Source organism: Carassius auratus, unplaced genomic scaffold, assembly GCF_003368295.1.
Source record: "Carassius auratus strain Wakin unplaced genomic scaffold, ASM336829v1 scaf_tig00052110, whole genome shotgun sequence".
Taxonomy (NCBI): Eukaryota; Metazoa; Chordata; class Actinopteri; order Cypriniformes; family Cyprinidae; genus Carassius; species Carassius auratus.
The window spans coordinates 14757-20921 of NW_020527224.1; the positions used below are offsets into that span (position 1 = coordinate 14757).

General features: G+C 38.8%; 1 long non-coding RNA gene across 1 annotated transcript; it reads left to right on the forward strand.

Moving 5' to 3' along the window:
- The first annotated feature begins 3774 nt into the window (after positions 1–3774).
- Positions 3775–5800, forward strand: LOC113090037 (uncharacterized). The gene is made up of 4 exons (XR_003286820.1): positions 3775–4252; positions 4370–4378; positions 4507–4519; positions 4646–5800. It is a non-coding gene; the product is annotated as an uncharacterized LOC113090037 (long non-coding RNA).
- The last annotated feature ends 365 nt before the right edge of the window (positions 5801–6165 follow it).

Below are 6165 nucleotides of genomic sequence, written 5' to 3' on the forward strand. Positions count from 1 at the left end.
TGGGACGAGTGCCTTAGCTAAGTGCGCCACATTAGTTGACACACAGTTTGCATGGCACAGAAGAGAGGTTAAGGTGTGAGAATGAACTCTCAAAAGCCCGAAGCAGCATTTTAGCCAGATTAGCATGCTACGCTAAAAAATGCTAACGTTGCTCAAAGTTAACCAGATAGCTCAGGAGACCCATTAGAGTCAATAGAAACGTGTTAGCATTTTAGCTAATTAGCATGCTAAGCTAACTAGCATAAATCAACAAGCACAGGCACGGTCAAGTTCAGAGCTGTACACGTCGGGAACGGGAGTGAATATCAAAAATCTGTTCAGTCATTTCTGTCAGGCCCGGTCTGAAGTTCATCTGATAAAATTTTGAACAAAATTGAACAAGATTTCAGGGAGGAGTAGCGAAAAAACTGTATTTCAATCCATTCAATATGGCGGACAGACGCCATATTGGAAAATGAAAATTGAGACATCATCAGATTCGGCATAACCAAAGGAATCAAATGACATAAAAATAACAAAAATCGATCAACATTTACAGTAGTTATAAGGGGTTTTGCAAGAATCGTTATATCTCTTGAACACTAGGTGGCGCTGTCTTCTAACTTCCGGGGGTACCTCCGGCACATGTTGTTGATGATGCCTATCGATTTTTGTGAAGATATGTACAGTAGATCAAAAGATATAGCAATTTTTGACAAAATTCAAAATGGCGGACGGGTGGTCCAGGTGGTCTTGACAAAATTGACATCCACAGATTCGGAATGATCTAAAGAATCCATAGACATCAAGAAAATAATTTTCTGATGAATTGTTCAGAAGTTATAAGCAAAAAAGTGAATTTTTGGTATCTCAACACCCATAGGTGGCGCTGTTCCCAAATTTGGCGTGGACCCCCAGATCATGGTGTAGATGAAGTGTACCAAGTTTGGTATCGATTGATCAAAGTTTGGCCGAGATACAGCATCTCAACCGATTTTAGGTCAGCCTCATTAAGTTCACAATTGAATAACTTTTGAACAAAGACGAAAATCAAAAAATCTGTTCAGTCATTTCTGTGCGGCTCAGTCCAAAGAACATCTGAGACAAATTTCAGAAGAATTGGACCAATTTTGAAGGAGGAGTAGTGTTTAGACTGAATACTGTACTTTTCAAAATGGCCGCTACTGTAATGGGTGGAGTCTTAATGTAAGGTATGGAATGGAATGTCCATGAAGAGACAAAATAGATGTACTAAGTTTGATTTTCATAGAATAAGTGGTTCAAGAGTTATTAACGTTTGAATGTTGAATTTTTGAACTGGTGGTGGCGCTGTAGAGTTGGTCCTAGAGACCCCAAAGTTGGTCAGATCACTAATAATGACCATCACTACAAGTGTGCCAAATTTCATCATTTTCCCATGTTTCCTTCATAGGGCTGCCATAGACCCCCATTGGCCAAGAAGAAGAAGAAGAAGAATAATAATAATAATAATAAAACGTACAGATACAATAGGGGCTACAGCCCTCTGGGCTTGGCCCCTAATAAAACATACAGATACAATAGGGGCTACAGCCCTCTGGGCTTGGCCCCTAATTAAAGCTGCAAGCAGCCTTTCTGGGGCCAAGCCCTTATTGCTCTTTGGCTTTTAAGGGTTTTTCAAGCAACTTTTTCAGCACTTTTTACAGAACAGATAGATTCAGAATTACAGATAAGGTGAAATCAGAAGGTCTGATGAGAACGAACGCAGAATGAAGTTACAAAAACACACTTATTTTTGATCCCATTTTAAGAAACTTAAATTTTTCCCATACAGGTTTCGAACCCACAACCTCACAGGTTCAGAACCAACGCCTTAGCTAAGTGCGCCACATTAGTTGACACACAATTTACACGGCACAGAAGAGAGGTCAAGGTGTGAGAATGATCTCTCTCACAAGCCCGAAGTAGCATTTTAGACAGATTAGCATGCTACGCTAAAAAATGCTAACATTGTCAAAGTTAACCAGATTGCTCAAGAAACCCATTAGAGTGAATAGAAAAGTTTTAGCATTTTAGCTAATTAGCATGCTAAGCTAATTAGCATAAATCAACAAGCACAGGCACGGTCAACTTTGGAGCCGTACATCTCTGGAACGGGAGTGAATATCAAAAATCTGTTAAGTCATTTCTGTCAGGCCCGGTCTGAAGTTCATCTGATAAAACTTTGAACAAAATTGAACAAGATTTCAGGGAGGAGTTGCGAAAAAACTGTATTTATTTCCTTTCAATATGGCGGACAGATGCCATGTTGGAAAATGACAAATTGAGACATCCTCAGAATCGGCATAACCAAAGGAATAAAATGACATAAAAATAACAAAAATTATCAACATTTACAGTAGTTATAAGGGGTTTTGCAAGAATCGTTATATCTCTTGAACACTAGGTGCCGCTGTCTTCCAACTTCCGGGGTACCTCCAGGCATATGGTGTTGATGATGCCTATCGATTGTTGTGAAGATTTGTACAGTAGTTCAAAAGTTATAGCAATTTTTGACAAATTTCAAAATGGCGGACGGGTGGTCCAGGTGGTCTTGACAAAATTGACCTCCACAGATTCGAAATGATCTACAGAAACCATAGACATCAAGATCAATAATTTTCTGATGAATTGTTCAGAAGTTATAAGCCAAAAAGTGCATTTTTGGTATCTCAACACCCATAGGTGGCGCTGTTCCCAAATTTGGCATGGACCCCCAGATCATGGTGTAGATGAAGTGTACCAAGTTTGGTTTCGATTGATCAAAGTTTGGCTGAGATACAGCATCTCAACCGATTTGAGGTCAACCTCAGTAAGTTCACAGCATCATAACTTTTTTTTCATTAGTGTTCAAAAAATTCTGTTAAGTCAATTCTGTGCAGCTCAGTCCAAAGATTTATGTGCCAAATTTCAGAAGAATTGGACCAATTTTGAAGGAGGAGTATTGTTTAGACTGATTACTGTACTTTTCAAAATGGCTGCTACTGTAATGGGCGGAGTCTTAATGTAAGGTGTGGAATGGAATCTCCATAAAGAGACAAAATAGATGTACTAAGTTTTATTTTAATAGAATTAGTGGTTCAACAGTTATTAACGTTTGAATGTTGAATTTTTGAGCTGGTGGTGGCGCTATAGAGTTGGCCTAGAGACCCCAAAGTTGGTCAGATCACTTAGAATGACCAGTTATACAAGTGTGCCAAATTTCATCATTTTCCCATGTTTCCTTCATAGGGCTACCATAGACTCCCATTGGACGAGAAGAAGAAGAAGAAGAAGAAGAAGAATAATAATAATAATAATAATAATAATAAAACGTACAGATACAATAGGGGCTACAGCCCTCTGGGCTTGGCCCCTAATAAAACATACAGATACAATAGGGGCTACAGCCCTCTGGGCTTGGCCCCTAAATATAGCTGCAAGCAGCGATACCCGGGGCCAAGCCCTGAAGGGCTGTAGCCAGAGCAACGAGCGGGACGAAGCAAAACGGCCAAAACGGAACTTCCATCGGACCGACGTACCCACCCCGGATTCGAATCCCACGACCTCTTGGGTTCGGGACGAGTGCCTTAGCTAAGTGCGCCACATTAGTTGACACACTGTTTGCATGGCACAGAAGAGAGGTTAAGGTGTGAGAATGTTCACAAAAGCATCAGACCACGTGCTAACCAATTAATCAAGCTGCACCTGGTCTTAAATTGACAGTATATCAGGGAGAGAGCATGTGCTGCTCAGTTTATCTGTTTTTCTACAGAAGGTACGTTTGTTTTAAAAGTGTCTGTGTGTTAATTATTTCTTCTTAGTTTGGATTGTGGATTTTTTGCTGAAGTGTTTAATATGTTCATTTTGTTTGTTTTTTGTAATGACCAAGTGTTCAAAGTGCCAACTCATTTTAAGTGTTTTCTCTTTACTTGAATTAGTTTTCTTATTATGGTAGTCTATTGTTTGATCTGTAATACAATTCTGGATTTTATTGGAAGCTAGGATTTTGTGTGTTTTTGGAAAAGCAACGCACAAGAGTTTAGTAATTCTGATTCAGATTGTTTGCAAATTATTTAAACAAAGTAATTTAGTCTTCGTAGTCTACACTATATTTTCTTGAAAATGGTCTCATTAATTGATAGTTTAATAAAGAGTTTATTTAACTCTGAAAATTATTATTTATTTTTTTGTGTGAAATGTGTAATTTGAATATATGCTAAACAATACTTTCTTCTTTTTATGTGTGCTGGTGTATTAACAAGAGTGAGTTGAGGTAACACTTATAATTCTTGTATATGTAAAAATAATTTGATTGTACTTTTTAAATGTATGTTAAGTTCTTAAAACTTATCACTCTTCTTTCTTGCATGTTCTGGTACACTGGTAAAAGACAGTTGAGGTATGTCAAACTTTTCAAACTTTATTAAAATGCACTTAGAATATACTGCTGAAGTAAATGTATAACAAAGCATGCCTGACAAGTATACCTTTTGTGTGTGTGTGTGTGTGGTGGTGCACTGGTTAAAGACTGCGAGCTGAGGTAAGGAATCTTTTTGTAACCATTTAAAAATAATTTGGAATATTCTGCTGAAGTAAATGTTTCAATGCATAACAAAGCATGCCTGACAAGTGTATTTTTTTGTGTGTGGTGGTGCACTGGTTAAAGACTGCGAGCAGAGGTAAGGCAACTTTTGTAACCATTAAAAACAATTTAGATCATAGTGCTGAAGTAAGTGTTTAATTGTATAACAAAGCATGGCTGACAAGTATACCTTTTTTTTCTTTAATGTGTGGTGGTGCACTGGTTAAAGACTGAGTTGTGTGAGTTGAGGTAAGGCAATGTTTTGTAACCATTTAAAAAAGAATTTGGAATGTACTGTGAAGTAAATGTATAACAAAGCATGGCTGACAAGTAAACCTTTTTTCTTTTATGCATGGTCATGCACTGGTTAAAGACTACAAGCTGAGGTAAGGCAACTTTTGTAACCATTAAAAACAATTTAGAACCGTGCTGAAGTAAGTGTTTAATTGTATAACAAAGCATGGCTGGCAAGTATACCTTTTTTTTCATTTGGGGTGGCACATTGGTTAAAGACTGAGTTGAGGTAAGTCAAACTTTTTGAACATTTAGAATATACTGCTTAAGTACATTTAAATGTATAACAAAGCATAGCTAAAAAGTGTACCTTTTTCTTTTATGTGTGGTGGTGCACTAGTAATAGACTGTGAGTTGAGACGAGTTAAATGCTTGCTTTTTTCATGGCAAAATTAAGACCATATCCATGTGTGCTGGGCAGTCTTAAGATATTCATCAGCACTTGTGTCTTGTCAAGGGCTTATGTGAATAATGTAGCTGGTCATTATCAAATCTTGCATTGATATTTTAATTAAGAAACTTTTATTCGGTTTTCATTCCTGTTGATATTAATATATTTTCTTGAAAAATTGTCTCCTTAATTGATAGTTTATTTAGCTGTGAAATGTTTTTTTTTTTTTTTTTTGTGAAAGTGAAATGTGTAAATTGAATATATGCTAAACAATACTACTTTGTATGTGTGCTGGTGAATGGATAAGAGTGTGAGTTGAGGTAAAATTTATAATTTTAATGTAATTTTTAAATGTATGAAGTGAAGTTCTTAAAATGCATAACTTATCACCCTCTTCTTTTTTGCATGTGCTGGTACACTGGGAAAAGACCGAGTTGAGGTAAGTCAAACTTTTCGAACTTTATTAAAATGCATTTAGAACATCCTGCCAAAGTGTTTAAATGTACAACAAAGCCTGGCTGACAAGTATACCTTTTTTCTTTTATGCATGGTGGTTCACTACCAAGGTGGCTAAAGACCAAGGTGACTGCGGCAGAGAGGCAGCCAGAGAGGCGGCGACTGCGGCAGAGAGGCGGCAGCTATCGTCAAGAGTCTGCGGCAGAGAGGCGGCAGCTATCGTCAAGAGTCGGCGGCAGAGAGTCGGCGGCAGAGAGTCGGCGGCAGAGAGTCGGCGGCAGAGAGTCGGCGCAGAGAGTCGGCGGCAGAGAGTCGGCGGCAGAGAGTCGGCGGCAGAGAGTCGGCGGCAGAGAGTCGGCGGCAGAGAGTCGGCGGCAGAGAGTCGGCGGCAGAGAGTCGGCGGCAGAGGCAGAGAGGCGTTTGGCTATCGTCCAGAGAGTCGGCGGCAGAGAGTCGGCGGCAG